General features: G+C 38.6%; 1 protein-coding gene across 1 annotated transcript in view; it reads left to right on the forward strand.

Annotated features, from left to right (window-relative positions):
- The window catches only part of chd6 (chromodomain helicase DNA binding protein 6), a 105,891-nt gene that overhangs the window by 18,562 nt on the left and 64,853 nt on the right, over positions 1-22,476 (forward strand).

A 22,476-nucleotide genomic window follows, 5' to 3' on the forward strand; every position in this document is an offset into this window, starting at 1 on the left:
AGAGAAAGTCTTAGATGTTTGAGTTCAGCTCATGATGAAAACAAAAGTGTGGTATTAGAAACGGAGATCTACCATCTCGTCCTCTAAATTAAGGGTGAACCACCATGGTGAATTTTTAAAAATGTACTAGAATATGGTGTGAGGTTAATTATATTAAATAGAGCTGTATGTACATTACACATAATGGCTTAAACACTAGATGTTGCCATCATTTGAACAGCTACTTGACCTACAATGATGGATTACTAATCAATGAAAACATTCACCTCCAGTTGATTAAACACAACTGAACCAAAAAGAAACGACAAAAGAAGGAAAATGAATGTAAACATTTTCAGAATTTGGCCCTCGTTATCTTTTCTATTCTGTAAATGGCCCCACAATCTTTCACGTTGTTATTGTGTGTCGCATTGCGATGGACACAAAAGATACAGAGCGTCCCGGCTTTTTTTTGTCCAGACTTTCTAAAAACAATCTGCCAAAAATGGATTTTGGCTGGCAGTTTGTCCAAGACCCAATTTTAAACCCCTGATTGTAATGGGACTTTAGTAAAAAAAAAATCTCAAACATGGCAGAAAATGAGAGGATGGGGACATTGGGTTAGAAAAGTAATGTTGTGAGTGTTTACATCCTGATGTGGTCTGTGGGATCCTAGTCAGCTGCTTTGTTGGATTACGTGCTACTCTTCATTGTTGGCATTACCACGCACAAACTATTTACTCTTGCGCATTTTGTCTGTCACCACCACAACTCCACCTTAAAACTGTGGTAATGTGAAAGTTATTAGGCTGAAATCTAAACCTACTACTCACTATAGAGTTTCTGCTAAGACAGTTTTTAACATAAAGTTAATTACATGTAGCAGTACCTCCAAGTCCATAACAGAAAGTTTTGAGATGCCACGACACATAAGATATTCAGTCACCTCTTCTCAGTCTCTGTTTCTCCCTGACATCCAACAGAGCATGAAGTGCATGAAGTCACCTGAAAAGCGTCTGTTACATTTCCAGGTGTCCTCAAACCTTGTTGCTCGTTGCGGTGTAGAATAGTTCTGTTCAAGGTATTTTGTATTCCTTGTTGAATTTTGATGATGGCTTGCCGGTTGTAATATTTATGAGTCAGGCAGAGCAGAGTGATGAGTCAAGAGTTTCTGGAAGTACGATGTGACACAGCAGTCTCTCAGCTGAGCACGAGGCCTCCATACTGCAGTGATAGTAACTGGAAAACATGATCATTCAGTCGTTGTCATCATTATTTGGTGCTTTTACCTAGTTCATTACTAGATCACAAAAAAATCTCATGTCTTAATCACTGAAAATTTCCTGTTGTTGTATTTGCTCATTGATGGCTAACAAAAAATAAAATTGTCACCAGCTGTTTATCAACACAATTCCAGTAAAATAGTCTTTAAATTTCTAATATAAAGAAAAAACAGAATAACAGGTGATTTGCTGTAGATTTTAATGTTCTTACAAACCTTCCTCGTGTTTCTTAGCGAACAAGAATAAATGAAAAAAACGTGTCCTGAAGGATATGTTCTAATGCACGTTCTCTCTAAACAAACGACACATTTGTAAAAATGGAGCACATCATTTTTTTATTTACTGGCATGACTTGACTGACTTTGCACTTGTGACAGTTGGGGTGAGATTTTTACAAGAATGTGATTCATTTAAACGTGGTTGAAAGTTAAGTAAAGTACTCAAAGTACCATGATGAGTTGGGTTACCTGATAAGCTTCCTAACTCTGACCAGTTTTCTGAAAGCTAGTGCAGGTTTAGGTTTAAAAATATTTATTAAAAGCTTCTTTTTTTTCACATTTTTATTTACAGCATTATCTGTTTATTTATTTCATAAAAGGCTGTATATTAACTTATTGGGAGAAAACCGGTAGTTCAAATGTTGAGCTCCCCCATATAGCCAGAATGGTAGGTTCCTTGCTTCATAATGCCTCTGTGAAGATATGACTGTGAGATTGGCAGTCGAATCCGGCTCTACTTTATCGAAGCATCAAATCTTGATTACTATGGACAAAATATACAAAAAGCTTTTGACAACTTAAAGTTCCAAGACAAACAAGTTAAATAATTTGAAAACTCATATTTTTCTTTTCATAGTTAGCTGACTTTGTAAACACTGTTTGAACCTGAAGAGTTTGTTAAATATTATGGGATTTAGTTTTTTTTCCAGATACAGCAAACAAATTGGACCTAATTGCTGTTGGCAAACTCTTTTTAGCCATGCTAGCAGCATGGCTCTATGGATGGAAATTTTGGTTGTTGGACGGGCGATCACTTTTTTCAAGACTGAAATAAATATTTTTGTTTTTTGGTGAAATGTCGAACTACTGGATGAATTTCCATGAGATTTAGTGTTTATTTTACCCAGAGGAGGAATTATTTTGTGTTGTGGTCATCCCCCTGAGTTGTCATCAGCTCAGTGTTAATTTGTCCAATAATTAAGTTTATGACCAAATATCTGCAAAACCTTTGACTTTCCTTTCAGCCTACTTTTGTGTTTTGCGCTAATTACCATGTTAGCATAATAACATGCTAATCTAAGATGTCGAACATGGTAAACCTTACCTTCTAAACATCTGCATGTTATCACTCTCATTGTGGGCATGTTTGCATGCAGATGTCATCATTAAGCTTAAAGCACCTCTGTGCCTGAATACAGCCTCACTGAGACGTCAGCATGATTGCAGACACTTGCTAAATCTCATACTCTGAATTTAGATAGGCACAAGGTTTCACATTTGACCTCTGTTTAGGTGTAATGGTGTTTGTGGCTGCATTTCGATTAACTCCTAAATCAATAAGTAATAAGTGAGATTATGAGCTTGTACTTGTACTACACCATAATACTGGTTGTATCGATCATTTGCACAATCACATGAGTTTTTTTTTTTTTCCCAGCAGGGGATAGCTAGGTTGTAACCACAGTATAAGCAATTAAGGCCTGCAGTGCCACAACAAAACATGATATTTAACATTAACTTATAACGAAGCATGTAATCAGTATTAAAGGAAGAGCGCCTGCATCCTTAATTAAATATTGCCTGTATTTTAGGAGAGTGCAGTTGGGGTTATAGTTTGTATCTGCTTGCGTACAGAGCGAGGTGATGAGATTATCTCTGATGCAGTGATGGTGTGTCTGGTATCTCATCTACATTTTAAGTGGTCATCAAGTTATCTGGTTATCTGCCTGCCACATGAAACAACCGAGCGATAACGTAGTCACAGCAGAGGGCTGTGTAGAGGAACTGACGTCTTTCTGGAAGTGCTTAGAGAATGCTGTGCTACAATGTTGGTATAATGATAAAAAATGGAAAGACGGTGATGTTGTCAACATGCTCTTGTGTCATAAACGCAACATAGCTGTGGTGGTAGGTTGTTCAAAAGGAGATGTACAGTAGGAATGTCTTATTAAACAGTAAGGTTGGTGGTCCTACAGGTGTTCTCAGGGAGAAGCAGGAGAGACTGTCACAGTGTCTGATTTATGTTTTACAGTCTTGTGTGAAAAACTGGTGTGTCTGTTGTAACTGGTCAAATAAAAGCCCACTTAGTGTTTTCTAGAGACAGAACTGCAACACTCCTGCTCCCTGTACTGTTGAGCTCTCATTAAAAAAATAAAGCGGCGCGGAGGCAGCGGGGGACGGTGGCTAAGTGTGTAATAATATATATAACATTTGTATTTCTAGTAGGTTATTTCATTTACTATTTAAATTCTACATAATTCTCCACCTTTTATTTTCACTCACTACTTGAATTTGCTCCCTTTCTCTTCACTTACCTCCCTCACTGTACCGTTGTGTGACTGTGTTCTGCTTTCTTTCTTCAGTAGTACGTTTTGTAAAATCATTGCTAGCAGCAGCATGTGGATCAAAACCAACCTCGTACTGAGTGACATCAATGGTGTGTTCACTGTCGCTCTGTGACTGTAAAATTTCCTCTGTGTCTTGTAACACGTACTTCCAGACAACATCTCTCTGTTTCTCTGCAAAATGCTAAAATGGGTCGCTAAATATACTTTGGCAGCTGTTAATATACCTGAGCGGCCCGCCCAGGTAAAGTATGTGGGGAAACACTGTATTTAAAGTTAGGGCAAGCTGCAGGCCTACATTTTGTAAATATTACACCTACACTTATTTTATTGTTGTCCACTGCGTGTGTCACGTAACTATTTTGGAAAAGTCATGACTGAGGGAACATGCCTGCATGTTAGACTAGTTTAATCAACCCAAGATTGATAATATTAATGATAATAACAATAATGCACCCCACAAATAAATAAATAAAAAATGGAGGTCTGAACCGAACTGTTGATTTGGAGAATCGTTACACCCCTAATGTTTTCATGTGTTCTTGGCATGTTTGTCACTTTTGTCTAAAGTCTGTTTGGCCAGTTGATAAGGTTGCTTGATGCTTTTTGAGCCGACATGATTGACAGTAATGTACAGTATATTGTGCATAGTGTAGTGCTTCACCTAGTCGAACATAAACATTGAGATATTGTGAAAAAATATTGCTTTAAAATAGTGTTTTATGTGTAGTTAACTCAATTAATTGTAGAGCTGCAACATTATTTATTGATCAATTAAATTTCATGTTTGTCTCTATTCGATTGTTTTGAGCATAAAATGTCAGAAAATAGTAAAATGTTTTGCAGAACCCAAAAATACGAGTTAAAACCAAACGATATTCAGTTTACAATGATATAAAACAGAGAAAGCTACACATGCTCACATTTTAGAAGCTGGAACTTGGCCTTTTTTTGGCATTTTGCTTGATGAATGACTTTAACATCAAATAGAATTTTAAAACTGTTCATAATTTATTTTATGTTGATTAAATAATGGAGTAATTGACTATTTCTTTCAGCACGTATTAAACATGAAAGCCCGACATAAAATACCTACATCACCCCCCCATGTGATGAATGTATATAAAGGGAACTGCTCTGTACACTGAAACATGATTTTATTTTCACCCCACCACAATCCATGATTCAGCAAGTGCAGTGTGAAACTGGGTTTTCTACACTTCAAGGTAAAGCAGAGAAAAGACTGAATTCATTTTTGTCCGAGGCCTAGTTTTAGGCACTTTGATCATCTTTCCATAGTCACCCAAACAGCTGAATCCTCCTCCTCCTCCTCTACCTCTCCTTAAGTTTTTTTTTTTTTTTTTTTTTTAATTGGGAACAAGAATGTGGCTCTCCTCTGAGCTAGAATTTTTTTTTTCTCAATCCTTTTGGTGAAGTCTTCCTTTTTCCATACGACCCTTGTTTTATTGTTTAGTTTTGAATATGTTATTCTGGTTTCTCAGAAACCATAAACCGTATAGATAAGTAAACTAAAATGCACTTTGTAATAGATGATCATCGTGCTCAGTTTAGTCAGATCTATATTAAGCTCAGTGAAAGATGGATTGGAACATTGTGTCCAAGTTGCAAAGCTTGCGTCACCTAAATCTTTTATCTATCTTTCATCACAAGCTCCTCAGATCAGGTTGAAATAGTTAGTAGATTTATTGGTTAGTCCATTATAGTATTTTTGGGGCATTTTTTATGCTTTTTATTAGAGAGGGGATGACAAATGAGGGTAAGGAAAGCAACTAAGGTCTGCAGACAGCTGGTTTTGAATAGGGCTGCACGATTAATCTAGTCGCGATGTCGTCATGTGCGATTACATAACCGCAAAAAGTGTGTGATTTAATAAAACAGAAAAAAGGTGTGTGTGACACTCTGTTCTGTGTGTGCGCTGCAGTCTGCTCATTATCTCTGCCCACACCGGGCTCTTGTATGTGCCCCTAAAACAGAATATGTGCAATGAGAAAAATGCTTTATGAGCAGTGTGCCAGTAACTTTTAAATTAAGACAACTTGCCGCCGCTGCCGCTTTGAACCAGGTACATGTGAATATATGGTCAGTGTCTCAAACATCCAGTCCTGCAGGGTAAAATGTATGGCAACAACTAAAAGGTCTAGTTATCTCTTGTTCCATCTTCTCAAATGTGAGGCTTGTCTGCTTCTATTTGTTATTATATTGTTGTAAATTGAATATCGTTTAGGCTCTCATAAATTGTGATGTGTTCTTTTCACTGTTTTTTTGGTAAATGATAGATTAATCTGAACAATAGTCTTTAAACTTAGTCCTATTGAAAATTAATTTCTCTTAATATCCAGCCACCTTGTGCTCTAAAATGAGTGGCTGCATTAATCCTTTCTTATGGAACTTGAGCGGATGTTAGTCTTGTGTGAAACCCAGGTTGGTCGAAGGGTCAGGGTGTTGAGCTTTCACACCGATGACAAACAGCAGTTAAAAGGGTGTTAGTCACATTCTCTAATTCTGCATACTGTTGTAGCCGTAAACGGAAGCGGCAGCATTGATGAGACTGCAGTGCTCATGGTCTATATTTGTGACCGAGAGACACACTGTGTGTGTGTGTGTATGTGTGTGTGTGTGTGTGTGTGTTGTGAGGCAGTATTATTGATTCATAGGCAGTGTGATTGCAGGCAGCCTCCCTCAGCTGTGTTCGGTCGGCTTTACTGAGCTGGCAGAGCCTGCTACACTGCAGCACGTCACTGGTAGCGGTGTGTGTTTGTGCTTCTGTAAGCGCGTCTGAAAGACTGTATGTTTTTGTGTGTAGAGAGACTGTGTGTTAGTGTGTGTTTGCAAGAAGGAGAAACAGACTGTTTGTTTGTGGGGTTTTATTTTTTATTATGCATGTAGTCAGTCATGTAAGCACATTTAACCGTGAAGCATGAGAGTGTGTGTTTGTGTTTGTGTTAGTGAGTGTGTGTTTAAGAGGGGCTGTTGTAAGTCATGTGCGTGTATATAGTCAGTCATGTAAGCACATTGAGCCATGCAGTGTCAGTGTGGGAGTGAGGAAGAAACTGTGTGTGTGCGCGCGTGCCTGTGTAGTCAGTCATGTAAGCACATTCAACCATGACGTGATGCCTCTATGGTGTGTGTGTGTGTGGGCTGCAGTTGCTCCGTTGTTGTGGAGATGGATGGCGGCAGCTTGGGTCATTACTGAGCCTGAGTTAGCTTAGCGGCTAATTTTAGCTTCTAGGTTACCCGTAACTGTGTCTGCCCAGTCGTTTTTTGTGCAACGAGGCAAAGCAAGTGAACATGGAGCGAGGCGAGCATGGACACTGCTTCTGTGTTTATTTTGACATATTAAAAAACCCTTTTACAGTTTTTAAATTAATCATCTGAATTAAAAGGGCTGACTGACATTAAACAAAGGTGTTATACGTCTAAACCCACAATCACATAACGCCCTGTGTCTTTTTTTTTCTTTTTACAGGGTTGTTTAGTTTTAGCACTACACTGTTAAACTACTACACAGCTAAAACAATAAGGATTATATATCGATTTTATTTGGATGGGCAACCAAAATAGATTTGCCCCCACCTAAAAGCAAGTTTTATATTTTAGAATAACTTATTTCTTTCATTAAAACGGATTGATTTGAAATTTCTGCTTGACTTATCTCATTATTGCAGTGGAAGCTGCGGCACATCTTGACTTGACCCGCTGCAGGTATTGAACAACACAAAACTCTCAACTTGTGGGGACGGCGTCTTTATTTAAGGACCAGAGTCATTTTTTGTTTCTTATCAACATCTCAGCAGTGTTTCATAGACCTGCTAAATGAAATCGATCAGTATTGATGACAGTCAGTGGTCAGATGTGAAAACTAAAACAGCAGGATTGCCCTGTCTGAACTGTGTTTGTTTAGGAACATGTTTATTGTTAGGGGATTAAACCTTAATTGCCTTTTTTGGCACTGAGTAGTGATGCATTGAATGTTCGGCCACCAAAATTAATTGGCCGAAAATAGCAAAATAGCACTTTCGGTGTTTGGCCTTATAAGTCAAAAGACCGAATAAATTTTACCAAACAATTACGTTGACATGTCGGCAGTGTGGAAGCATTTTAAAGTGTCTGAGAAAGACGCAAAAAATTGCCGTTTGCAGACGCTGTTCTGCTGAATTGTCTTTTAGCACATCCACACCATCTGTGGCTGACTTCTTACAAAAGGCAACAAACGGTCTGACCCGCTTTGAGTGTTTCTGTCACTCGTTTGTGAGAAGGCGCTTAAGCTAGCCGCACCTACATTTGTATTGCACACGTATTTATGGTAACAGAAATGGACCAGTGCGAGCTGACAGGCAGGTTAGTGACGTCATTTCTCTCTTTAAAAAGACAAGAGTTGCAGTATGAGAGTCTGACCTGAAGAGAGGATATGAAGTCTTCAAGTTGCGCGATACGAGAACCACATACAACATTATTTATCAAATTGGGTCGGACTTGATGAATTTAGCGCGAGGATACACATGTGACAATGTCCGGTTTTCAAAATAAGGTATCTGTACAATATGGAAATAATATTAATTGGATTATATTGACAGAAGGTATAAAATACATTACATGTGTACATTAAAAGTAAATAGACACATGTAATTTACTTTATGGGACTTTAATTTACCTCTTGGGCCTCTGACCCACCCACCATATTCTCTCGAAAATCCTGAGTAAAAAGCACATTTTGACTATTTAATTTATGCAGTAGTAAAAAAAAAAAAAGAGGCAAAAATGTGAATGTACTTGCTGGTGTTAGGCAATTTTTTCCCGCTTATCTTTGACTTTAGCCAAGAATTTTCATTTCGGTGGATCCTTAGCACTGAGATACAGAAACTGTCAGGTAACAAAACCTGGTGTTGAATGCTTTCTCTGCTCATTTTACAGAGATGCAGTGATCCAGCTTTTTCTCTCACTACACGGATTCTTATAGTATCTGATCATACAGTGCTGATACCAGTGCTCTTTCCCCCACAATTTAAATGTGATTGAAACTCTTAGGAATCATTTTTATCTAAGGTAACAGGAAGCAGGGCATTGTTGTGGCACTAAAATCCGAGTTAACATCCTGTTGTGACTGAATAATTAATTATAAGTGACAGTGGGACTGGATTTATTGATGAAGAAACTGTATGTAATGTAAATTGATCAAGTCATGGCCAATACCCAATCTGCTTAATAAGGTCAGTGTTGGTGTTGATGCAGATTTGATGTATCGGATTCATGCAACCCTACTATTTTTTTTATTTTTTTATTTTTTTATACTTATTCCTTGCTCAGTTTACAATTCAAAATGTAATTTTGTAAATATTTGACTGCATTTAGGTAACATGCAACATTTAATAAGTTTGGCTGTTTTGGTGAATTAAAAAATAAACGTTTTGTGTTCCTCAAAGTAAGGTATTGCAAAAGGCTCAGGTATTGTATTGGCAGTAGAAGTGCAGAAAACTTTTACTCAGCCTTGGCAAGATGAAGGGTATTCTATGGTGAGCAGAGCACCTGTAGTGTGCAACTGAATTACAGTAATCACACACTGTATGGAGAAATAGGGTGAAGTTAATACACATATGATCTGAAAGTGCTGTGCCCTGATCAGAAACATCTGTATTTAACGTAAGGATAGAGCCTCTAGTATGTTGATCCTCAGAGCAAATGCACTTCTTTGTGACGAGAGTTTATACAGTACAGGAGAGTGAAAGGAGCCATTTGAAATTGGGCGTGGGGATTTGACATAGGCTTAATGGCCACAAGATGAACGTCATTGATCTGTGGGGAATTTGGGTCATTACAGCTACAAGGCAGAAAATATAGACAAAAATGTAATGGCTCCTCCTCGTGTACGGACACAATTCTCACTGTGTTGCTCATCAATAGATTTAGTTTAGAGAGGTTTGAGTAAGTGAAGTAACAGGTACATGTCATGCACCTCTGATCTACAGTGAGAATAGTTTGTGTCACAGAACAAACAGCTTTCTGTACACCTTTCTGTTAACTCAATACCTCCAACAGTCTTTGCTTCAGCTTACTTTGTGTGTAAAGTGAAGTTTGTGGCATCATGCAAATGTGGCCTACTTGGCGAGCCGTGATTCTGTTGTGTTACTCATTCTGGTGCAAGTGGCCTAGTTACACCCGTGTCCTTCATTTCAGACATTGCACACAGAGTTTTGAATGATTTCAATTAGTTTTCTGTGTATAAAAAAAAAAAAAAAAGCTATTGATGGTGACTCTAAATAATGAATAATTCCTGTTTAAGTTAACCCCTTAAGGAAATCAGGTCAGTTGAGCCCTAGCTAGAACATTTGGGCCTTTTTTGGGAGTCGTGTTGAAAGTGGGCTGAAATATGATCCCTGGTTTGCCCTGTTTGGTCCTCTAGTTTAGTGGTTCCCCCACAAAGTAGTCAATTTCAGTTATTTGCACTCTATATCACCTTCTGTATGTGTACCAGTACCTAGTGAAGTCAGTACCTAGAATAAAACCCAGCAGTGTCAGGATTTGAATCCACTACTCTGGTGGTAATCTTAATAAATAATCAGCCTTCTCTCGTGCTGTTCAGCCCTGTAGGGAAAAGTATGCCCAGTGAGCCCTGGTTAGGTCCTCTATGGCCCAGCAGGATCCAGGCTGATGTTTTCAGAGCTTCTGATCTCCAGCGCTCACGTGTGCAGCGTCAGATTAAAGTCTATTTAAAGGAGTCATCAAAAGTAAGTCAGAGGAATAGCTTGCAGTCCACCGCAGATGCTATCTAAACTTTTTTTTTTAGAGATTTTATTTAAAAAGAAAACCTGTTCAATACTTCCGGCCAACATCTTCAAGTACTCAGTTATTAAAAAAAAAAAAATCTCAGTGTCTCGATCAGTTAATCTTGTTTCTGTTAAATATTTTGTTTTTTTTGTTGTAGTTTAGTCTGTTCAGGAACCAAGTAAACAATTTTTAAGAGAAACGCCACGTCATCTGAAACGTCAGGTTCTTGATGACGTCTGCACAGCTGGATCAGCTGGCAGGTGTCAACAGCTCTGTATGCCTTGGAGTTGGTACGGATAATGTGATGTACTGTCCAAATAATAAGGGTATCCTACTGCCACTGCAAGCAGGGTGGTGCTAACCCTACAACAAGTGAATGTGAAATATCAGTCTCTGCCTTCTTTCCCCTTAAATAAACAGATTCAAAAACATCTGTTCATTAGTTTTTTCTAAATGTGAAAGCACATAAGCCAGCAATACTTTATTTAGTTATTTATTTTTTGCACCTGCATTTATTAATTTGTTTGTAAATTTAGTCTGTAGTAATCCAGGTTATGATGAGAATGTCTGGAATGGAATTTGTAGAAATAATTTAGTGTATATGCTTTAGGGAAAGTGGAATTTAGGTAAATATATCTCACTTTAAAAAAGACTTTCTATGTGGTGCAGAGATCTTCAGCCACATAGAAAGCAATATTTCATTTAGATATTGTATATGACTAGAATATCCATGATACAGGTTAAAACCCAAACATGACATATTACAATTGAGGTTACTGATTTCCAAATTGTTGGTCCAATAAAAGTGGATGTATCCTCGCTCCTCTCTGAGCGTACGTCATAATGGCAGACCAGATCGATTATCTCTGAGGATAAGCAGGGAGAAAATAAGGGAAATGAAAGTACCCAGAGAATATCTACCAGCTTCAGCAATGCTCTGTAGATGACCCTGACCTTTGATCTTACTGTGTACTAGGGGAAATACTTCAGTGGAGCAGCACAGGGGGAGGGAGAAGTGCTACATCAATTAATGGTACTTGACAATAAATCACTTGAGCATCACTTTATCATAAAATAGAGTCTCAGGAAGAAGAAGCTGCCATGCAGAGTCTCACTGAAAACCATGTGATTGTAAATTTCAGGTTTATTATTTTAATTATTTAAAGTAAATAAAGGCATTTGGTGATATGTACCAGAAATTCTCCTTTAGCCATGTCTGTCTGAGAGCTGAGCTGGCAGGAGCGCAGAGACACAATGTAAACAAACTTGCCCTGTTGGCAGTCGGGGGTTAACCATTTATGCAAATGTAGTTTAAAATGAAATGCTTTGATTGTCTATACACAAAAATCTTCTCTGTGTAGGTAGATGGAGAGACAAATTTGAATTGGATATGGTGTGCTACATCTGCTACTCAAAACCACAAGGTTTATAAAATTATAGGTTTATTACTGAGGTCATAGTTTACGGTTGTGTACTTGACTTGATTACATTGATTACCTTTTGAAAGAAATGCTTAAATGAAATAATACTTTTGGCCTCCTTTCTTCCTCCTCAAAGCTTTTGATGCAAACACCGACTTTCACTTTAAACCAAAAATGCAGTTAACCTCAGCAGAAGGGCTCCTCAACCTTTTCACCTGGGTATCTCACCCTGGGATTCAGACTCATTACTTTGCTGCTCATGTCATGTAGGGAAGCCTCCTCCTGTTCCTCTGACCCTTTGTTTAACCACAAGATCCCATCTAGTTTTCCTCTCCCTTTCCATTATGGAAAAGATGAACTGTTGTTTTGTTCTTGCTTTGTGGACGACAGATTGCAGGCAAAAGTTATATGAACTCACAAGTAGATCGTTTATTGGACAGAGTTTTAAGAGCCTCTCATCCAACACAGCTTGACATTTTGTCTTTGTGTCTACAGTAGGGCTGAACGATTTTGGAAAATAATCTAATTGCGTTTTTTTTTAACCAATATCGCAGTTGCGATTTAACCTCAGTTTGAGGTTCAATTCAAAAGTTGACGAACGAAAATAAAACCATGTGACCTCTCTCGTGTTTAATAGACACGCTTAGAAATTCTCCGACAACACCGGAGTTACCCCCTCCTCCTCCGCAGCTTCCGAGGCAGTGCGGCAGTGAGAAGGCTGAGTGCGGCGGATGGCCCGACTACTTCACCCACTACCACCACCAATTTACCTGCGGGTGGCTGGTGCTTCTTTCATTCCCTGTGTGATACTAAAGTTTATGTAGCGTCAGCTCCTGTCAAGCTTAAAGCCGTTGTACAACAACAAGTCAAGGTTTGCCAAGTTGATGCTTCCTCTGCAGACTGGTTTACTCTTGCGTGTCACCAGAGTGTAATTGCAGCCTTTGCGATTAGAAAATCTTGTTTTATCATATCGCGATAATATCGCAAATGCAATTAATAGTCTACAGTGAGCCAAAACGCACCTGAAAGTGAAGTATGTCGGATCTGCACTCTACTGATGAACATTAAGTGTATTTATACTAAATTGCAGGCATCAAATAAGGACATGATCAACTCACCCAGTCTGTAATCTAAAATAAAGCTGCCGTGAGTGGGTCTTATCTGCTGCGTGACTTCCTTGTGCATTACTCATCACTGGTATTGCCCACAGCAAAATGGTTTGTGCTTCACAAAACAACGTGCAACATCTAAAATAACTGTTTAGTACATCTGAAGCAATCAGTTGATGAACAAAAAATGACTGTTTACTATTTTAATAATAAATTAATTGTTCAAAAAAAATTTAAGCAAAAGTGCCAGTTCAGTGCTTTAGTTAATTCTGTATGATAGCAAATATATTCGATTTGGGACTATGGGTTAGACAAAACCAGCAATTTGAAGACCTTTGGCTTTAGCAAATTGTTATGGGCATTTCCTTGTATTTTCTGACATTCCATTACCCAAAACGACTTGAATTTGAAACCCAAAAGTTTGATGAATGCCCAGACTTACACGTGTAGCACAAACAATTTGAATCTTTTCTTTCAATTTTTTTGAGCTGCACCTGTAGTTTGATATATTAGACTTTTGGAGGGCCAATTTCATGTTTCGTGTGTATCTGCCTGCAGCTAATCTCGTATACTACTAGACCCATACGTCTAATATATTTTGTGCCCATTAATGACTGTGTGCTCAAGGACGTCTTGTGGTTGAGGTGATTCACAATTTGTGAAAACCTGTTTTATCGACTGAGCCTATTGTGAAGCTTAAACTTTAGTAATTTTAGCAAAAAAGCACCATTTTACAATATGTGTTTTGACAAAGTATTTTTGCCAATCGGCTAGGCTAAAAACACTTCCCCCAGTTAGTTTTCCCCTGTTTATACAGTTAGGTGAATCCAGGACGCTCGGTATACCATTGCACTATTCACTATCCATCTTAAGGAAAACTAAATCTATACTAGTCTATACTAAAAAAACTATTACAAATGTTGCATACATCTATATAATAAAACTTTTACTATAATACAAAAATACTTTATTTCCACATGTGGACAGTAGATGATGCGCACACAGACAGGATAGACCTGTATCGTATGTTTAGACTGACTGACAGAAGCAAGTAAAGATTTGGAAATTCAGGCTGACATCACAGTCCATACGTCAGACAGTTGAAGAGGATAGATAGTTGGGGAGCCAGTGGCAACGAAAGGGTTACCATGGTGACCGCGTGTTTACGTCCGCCTCCCCGCTGCCCTCAGCTTTGGCACAGAGAGCCAGTTTCCATGGCAACGGCTCTGATTCCCCCCCCCCCAACCAACCAACTGGCGAGGAGGCCGTTGAGCTTCGCTGTGTGTGATTCATTGAGATGATTCCTCATACCTGTGTGAGAAGCAGAGTCGGTTATGCGCATCTGCATTGGCCTCACGACACAAGGCGGTCGGTCTTACTGCATAAAACAGCAGTTACAAAAAGCACCTTCTCCATGCTCCGCAATACGCCGGCCATGCATCAATATGACATGCACACACTTTTTGCAGACAAAAATACGCACGCCACATGAGGATTTGCATGAAGACACAAACGTGCGCAGACGTTAGTCAGTCATTCCACATTGACCTGGCGAGCGAGTCGCTCCACAGTGTGTGTGCTCCCTGGTTTCTAATTACAGTCAAGAGCATCAGAAAGGGCCGCAGCCAGTTTTAGACCCTCTTTGCTTTGCTGTCATAGGAACCGTGCAATCATTTCTCTGACAACATGCATCAAACACGTGTCTACGTAGGTGTGTTGGGGGGGGAATTGATTGGCTTTGTGTTGTTGCTATAGGCCCTCTGAAGAACGTCAGGCTACATTTTCATCAGCTGTGTTCAGCGCTCAACCTTTCTGATTCAAAATTCCACATAATCACAGTAATGAGCCGGCGCTGGCTCGTTCTCAGAGACACGATCACTTCCCTTTGCCAATTGCAAAAAATGTGCTACAGTTAGTGGCGGTGACATTGGTACGGAAACATACGGACGGCGCACGGTCTCTCACATTACATACAGATGGACAGAGCCCACGAACAGCAGTGTGAAAAGAAGTGGAGGCTGTATAACAGGCGGTAGACCATGCTGTACATAGGGCTGTATGTTTATTAACAACTTTGACAGCTGGTGGTCGATACCTGTTTATGCATCTTGAGACAGGCTGCCAGTCTTGATTGGTTGATTTGCTTTTTGTTTTTATGTAATTTATTTATTTATAGGAGGGAGCACGCTGTGTCATTAATTGAGAACTGGATGTGTTTTTAAGAATTAAATCTGCAGCATATTTTGTATTGTAGTGGGTGGATTTGATTTGTCACTACCATGTCAAGGATTTTGACTTCTCAAGGTTCTTCCTTTTCAAAAACACCAGTGGGTTTTTTTCAGGCTTGTTTATTAGATATTGTTAAGCCTTTTTTCTAGAAAAGTGGATTTTTTTTGTCAAATGTTTAGTAACTTATTTTTGAGATGGACTTTAATCTGTTACTGTAAAGGAAATGTTTTTTTTAAATATTAATAATAATCACAGTATTTTATAAGAAAGTCTGTGTTAATCTCAGTGATTTGTTTTTTCCTAATCACCTTCTGTTCACTGAGTGGTATTTGGAGACGCTCACAGTGCTTTATAAACTACTTTTGGTAAAACAAAAATTCTTGTTTTAATTTTAATTGTGAAGTGTTTTTAATCATTGTTTAACAGTCCATTCCAGCTATGGTTATATACTCAGACTTTATAAACTTTGATATAGATTTGTAATCCATCACATTAAACCTTGATGCTGCAGGCTTTAGAATTTTTTCTTTAGCCTCCAGCTGATGCATGATGCAACTTTCTCTTCTTCTGCTGTCTGTAGTCTGTTTCTGTGAATGTTTTGTGCTATAGCATAATGACTCTTAAACTGCCAATCATGATTTAAGAATAGGTTGCTTGCATGTTTTTGCTGTCTACAGTATAATTTGTTATTACATAAATATAGAGAAACTCAGACTGCTCATTGTTGTTTTTTTTGCTGTAAGTGCTAAATGGTCAAATCAAGTCTCTATAGTGATTCTCCACAGTTCATATGTGTCACGTCAACACACTTTTCACCTGTGTGAAGTATTTCACACAGGTGAAAAGTGTGTTGACGTGCACATTTATATCATAGTCATATTTAAACACGCTTTAGTCGGTTACCTGTTTACTTGCAGAGTCAAATGTTAAACAATTGCCTTGAGTTGTTTGTCAAAGCACCCTTTGTTTACAGAAAGACTGGGCTGTATTGTCATATTCAGCTAGCCTAATATGGTCGTTTAGGCAGTTGTGTGTAAATTGTGACTACAGCTGCTTTGGATGGCTTTTTCAAATCTAACTTATAAATCTAACTCTAAACTTTTAAATGTAAGGTCTTAGTTTAGTGTCCCACTGAGAGAATCCTGGTTTAATGATGCATGCCAACACTGGTAAAAAAGGCGAAAAAGACACAGCAGGATGTCTACATTTCAGCATTATTAGCCCCAGTGTAAAGAAATGGGATATGTCAAGTGTTTTAATGTTAATATGTGCAGTTGAAGAAGGGGTGAGAAATTCTTCAGAAACAGTATCTTGCATCATGAACCTCAATGTGAAATACACTGCTGTGTGGGTTCCTCTTCTGTCTGTCCATTTATAAATCATTTCCATACAACTGCAGTTCAGTTACATGGTGGTATTCCTGCGGAGTACAGATGCATCACATAATCCTCAAAGAACAAACAAATAACACTACCAAACAAATCTGTGTGATTGCTGTAAGGCTGACATTACAAACACAAACGTTAACTTGCTCTACAATGTAAAGTGGATTTAATGTGGCTTGTGTCCAGTAGTTTTCATCAGAGGGAACAGTCTTTTAGTAGCCAAGTGTCCATCAGCGGCTTCAATCGATGTAAATCAGACCCACTGTTGGAGACGAGACACACACACACACACACACACACACACACACACACACACACACACACACACACACACACACACACACACACACACACACACACACACACACACACACACACACAGCTTTTGTCAGATCTGCAGTATCCCAGCTTATTGACTCTCCCGTCCTCGATACGACCTTCAGATGGGGAATAAAGGCACATTGCCTCAGTTCTTCCTGTCACTCAGTGGTCATTCAGTATTGATCGATTTTAAATATTGATAGTTTGTCTTATTGTTTTGTTTAGAATAGTAGTTTTCTTTCCTTCTAATGGTAGATCTAATGTCATCCTGGATTTAATTTTAATTTACCCTAAAACTTAAATTAATAGCAGAGTCCCAAATAGCCTGTTTACTGGCCTGGTGTGGGAGTTCTCTGGATGTATTAAACCTCTTAAACCCTGCTGGGTCGCCCGCTTTAGCTGTTTCTAAGCTGCTCAGATTGTTAATACAAATATCAATGTTTAAATATATGATCAATATGTCAGTATGGGTATGATACACATCAATAGATCGGTTAGATTTTCCACAAGTCATTCAGTTCATTTAACGGAAACAACAAGCCCCAAAGTCTAATTCGTATAGATTTACCGGTGTAACCGGCATGGTACAAGAGATGGAGGGGGGGAAAAAAGTATCGACCCTTTGAAGCACTCGTAAACTCCTTGATTATTAATATCCTTTACTCTGTCAGGGTCCACCGATCAAAAGAATCAAAACAGCTTTTCATAAAAACTTATCCAAGTTGTGAATCCTGTCATGTGAAGTCCATCGCTCTCTGTCTGCTAACTTCTGCAACACTTTTCTTATCCTGCACCGTGTTGTTTTCGTTACCTTGCTGCCTACAAAATAAAAGTGCACAAGCCGTCTGTCGGAGCTACATCAAATGAATGACATGTTTTTGATATTAATGGCAAATTTTTATACAATTACTATTCATACTGTTTGAAATAAATAAATTGTTTCATAGTAGCCTATTTCAGTATTGTGCGAAAGGAATTGAAGGCCTGTCCCCATATGGACGCCTGTCCCAAATATAAACAGCGTCAATTTAGATTTGATTTTAGCAAATAAAGTCCCGGGCTATTAAAGTTTTATGGTAGGTTTTGTAGTGTTATGTTTATTTAAGTTACTTGGGGAAAGGTAGCCACAGGTTTCATACTTTCTCCAGCAGAGGTGACAATTCAGTGTGATATTCATTCTGTTAACAAAGTCAAAAACATGGCTGGAACAGCAGTCTTTGCTTGGGAACCTTAGGGTGTTATTAGTTGGGAGGTGTTTTTAACATTATTATTCCCTTTCCAGCTTTTGTCCAGAAAGCCATCTGCCCTACTAGCAAGACACTAGCTTCACACCAGTTCCTGCACAATGTTTAATTGCTGACCCTTTGCTCTGACCTTCTTGTGCTGCTGCAAAGCTTTCCCTGCAGGGATCAATCAGGTAGCACATTATTATTCATTAGGAAGCAGGATTCATTATACGCACACTCATTCATACTTGTAGAAGTGTGAGTGTAATGCTCTCACCTTGGAATTCGATTCTATAATGCAGTTTAACCTAGTCTTTTTGGTAAATGCTGCAGTCTTTAGTTAATTCAGTCTAATTCATTCAACAGTGCACAAACGGAGAGCTGAATAAATTGCAAAACACAGGCATTAGTTACAGTGATTACAAAAATCACTGAAGGGAAAACAGGCTTTGTGAAATAAATAATTAAATACATAAATGAAATATAAAATAAACAATACACAGTCCCAGGGATGTGAGCAAACATCTCACCACTACGTTCCTGCTACTGTAAAAGACTAAAATAAACAGTGGTCGGCAAACATCATGAAAAATGAGAGGCACAATAAAAAGATGTCAAAACTGACAACTCAAATAACACTGAATAATAAGTTGTAGATGACCTAAGAATGCAGCGGGAGAACTATTGCTTTCTTATTGGCAACACAATGTAGTGTTCATCCTGGTGCATTTTGGGAAGCTGAGGTATTTTTGGATATAGGATGGAAGTAAAAACAGCTGCACTGTAAACATCCTGAGCCAAGAATCAGTACACATAAGCTAATGTTCTACAGATGGACCAAGTGAAGCTTGTCACGGTAAAATCATTTCAACACTAAAATTAAATGTCAATTGTTTTTAAGTTATTTTAACCTGCAATTGTTATTGATCAATAGTTTATCAGATACATGTAAAATGGAATACAGTACCAAAATAACAGCATTGGAAAAACAATGTCGGTCTTTGTTAGAAGAAGTCATTTGTTAGGCTGTAGTTAGTGTTGGTGTTGTATTGGATCACATTATATATCATATTTATTTTAATAAGATATATATTATAGTCTCAACAACTTCACATGTAAACAATTGCACATCAATAAATATTTGCTGCTAGAAGGTGCACCTTTTTCAGCCATATGCAAACAGAGAGAGAATAAGCATGTGTATTTTCCCTTGCACATAATCTGCCCTAATTACTACTTTCAATGTAGCATGTTCACATTTAGTTTATCTCTTATCTCACTATTTAATAATATACAAAGCTACGAGAAACCGTTTCTCAACCACCTGGCTCTTAAACATGCAGTCTATGTTACAGTGACCTGTTGTCGTAACGAGAACTTGCATCTATAACTTCGATGTTTCACATTTAAAAGAGGAACTAACGTTAGCTTAGATAACTTTGTCTGGCAGGAAGCCGTTAGATTCTTGTTCAGCTCACATTTTACATTTACATGTCCGCTACTGGTTTAATCATTTCAGACAGGCAGACTGTAGCTCCAAATGAATGGCTTGCAGATATATTTTAGAATATGTTCAACTTTATATTTTAACTACTCAGTGACAAAGGAATTTCCCTTGAGGATCAATAAAGTATTTCTGATTACAACGTTAGCGCTCCTCCACTGATAGACACGGCTTTAGCTTTGTGGCTAATTTAGAACGGGCAGCGTAAGCTGCTTTAAATGTTGGAGAATATTTAGAAGTGATGAACTAGAGAGAAATGAGATGACCGTTCGCTAGAACAGCCTCACTATTTCAGAAATAAATCTACAATCACGTCTTTAAGCAGCGTAGCCTCCTACATCCACTAAAGTTACCATAACATTAAATATAACGCTACTGCTGTGACCCGGGAGGAAGCCAGGGGGGGGGCAGTGAAAATGGGAGGGTTAGCAAGTCATGAACGTTTTCAGGAGAAGTGATTGGCTCTGTTTGTACTGTAATTTAAATCATGTAATTAACGTGACAAATGACCAACTCACTGGTAACACAGCCACTCTCCGTGTTTCGTTTCATGTCAGCAGATTGTTTTCTTCTGTGGTTTTTGTGGTGCAGCAGTCTTTTGAACAGGGGTAAACTATGCAACAATCATGACATGAGTGAAGGATCTGTCTGATTTTTAATAGTCATATATCTGCTGTTATATATTGGTCGGGCTCTAATGAATACTGTTAGTAACCTCGATTGGGCTCTAGTTAAAAACTGGGCAGTGGCGTATTTACATAATTTGTTGATAAAGATCTATTTTACTTAACTCTGTGTGTGTGTGTGTGGCTGTAGCAAAACAAAAGAAGTGCTTCATGCTGAATTTCAGCAAAGTACCACTGCTGTAGCCAGTACATCAGTGGATGCAGTAGTTCAAAAACTTGGGTTGCAAATACTGCAGAATTCATTACAAGCTGTATTTAACCTAGGTAGAATTGCAGTCTTGGTCTATGTGACATTAGGTCACCGATGGATATTGAAGCTTCTCTGTGTTTGAGTTAAATGGATCGCTGACCTTGAGGTCCACAGACTAGTCATGAATTTTTATGATTGCAAGTATTTATGCAGACACCAGAGACTTATTATAATATCTAGCATATCATGTCTAGTACTTTAGCTCTGCTTCCGACCTTATGTATTTGAGCTGACAACCTGGTGTAAAAATCAGAGATGGCTGGAAAGAAGCAGAAGTTCCCTTAGCCTGCATGTATCCTTCATTAGTGTTACAGATGTAGCCGTGGTGGAAAATCCTCAATCTCACATCTACAGTACTGCTGCAAGGCCTCCTCACGGAGATGATGCCACTGGAAAGCCGCAGTAGAGCGAGCGTTTTAGCATCTATACGACTTTTGCATCTGTCAGGCAGAGTGGAAGAATCCTTTGCTGCTGAAGCACTTTGGAGGAGTTTAGGGGAATGGAGTTTGGATACTGTGGTTCAACAGTTTCAGGATGAGGGTGGTGGAAACGGTGAGGTCACAGACTGCCCAGGACATGGTTCGACCTACCATGCTGTCTTTGTGAGTTGGTGAGGAAAAGTACATGTTAAAGAACAGTTTGATCATCCTTCTAATTGGGTAAAATCTGAAGTAGATTTAAGCATCGCAAATATACACGGCACAACTCCAAGGCTGTTGATGTCACAGACCGTTTTTTGGTGTTTTTAAGCTTTTAAATCTAAGCAAGCAGAATCGTTGTTGTGCATGTGGTATTTCTGCACAAGGGGTGGCCAACAAAATCAAGACATGTCTAAACAAACTCTCCTTCAGTATGATGGTCGAGACACACATAGGCTAGTTTAAGTGTACACGTTTTTTGCAGTAACTCTATTTTTATTATATTGTGGTATCTGTTGTTAAGCTCAGCTACAGTGTGAAATGATGTGTTGCACTTGTCATATCACACTTGTGATTACTGCTGATGTGTAAAAACTGGCCTCGGAACAAAATGACAGTTGACAGTGGAACTGTTTAGCCACACTTGTCTTCAACAACATCATTTATTATTTCCCCTAAAATCTGGGCTTCAAGATTATTCTCTGTACAAGACGGTTTCATTTTTTTTGGAAATAGCTGCAAGAACGTCAGCATACTAAGCCGGGGCAGTAATGGATATTCTTAACTCCCCTGAAAACTTTAGTACATGTCTGCTGCAGGCCTCTCCTTTACTGGATTCATATAAAACGTTTACATGGACGCAGCACTGATGTAGAATACCACTCCTTTTGCACTGAGTAGAGGAGATGTTGAGTCATCATCAGCCTGAACCAGCACAATTATACGATAAGCCTCATTCAACCTGTCCTAGAACCTGCCAGCCTGCCCTCTATGAACATTTATGTTTTGATTCATTTTGTTTGGTGAAATATAGCAGATCATTTAACAGTATTATTACTTAGGGTTTCCTGGTGGTTCAGCTGTGTTGGATGTGAACCAAAAAGCTGTAACATCCCAAGGTTTATGGGAGCATATTACGTTTTTAGTCGCAGCATGATTCACACATCAAACAGCACGCGCCAGGAGTGATGGGCATGTGTGACTTCACTATGTTTCGCTGTCCGTGATTCATTAAATCCCCAATTAGGTAAAAAAAAGAAAAGAAGAAAAGAACCCATGTCTCAACAATATCCTCTTTATTTCTCATCCTCTTTCTCAC

The sequence above is a fragment of the Micropterus salmoides genome, unplaced genomic scaffold, assembly GCF_014851395.1.
Source record: "Micropterus salmoides isolate LMB-PRFRI ecotype aquatic unplaced genomic scaffold, ASM1485139v1 Ms_hic_scaffold_4, whole genome shotgun sequence".
Lineage (NCBI taxonomy): Eukaryota > Metazoa > Chordata > Actinopteri > Centrarchiformes > Centrarchidae > Micropterus > Micropterus salmoides.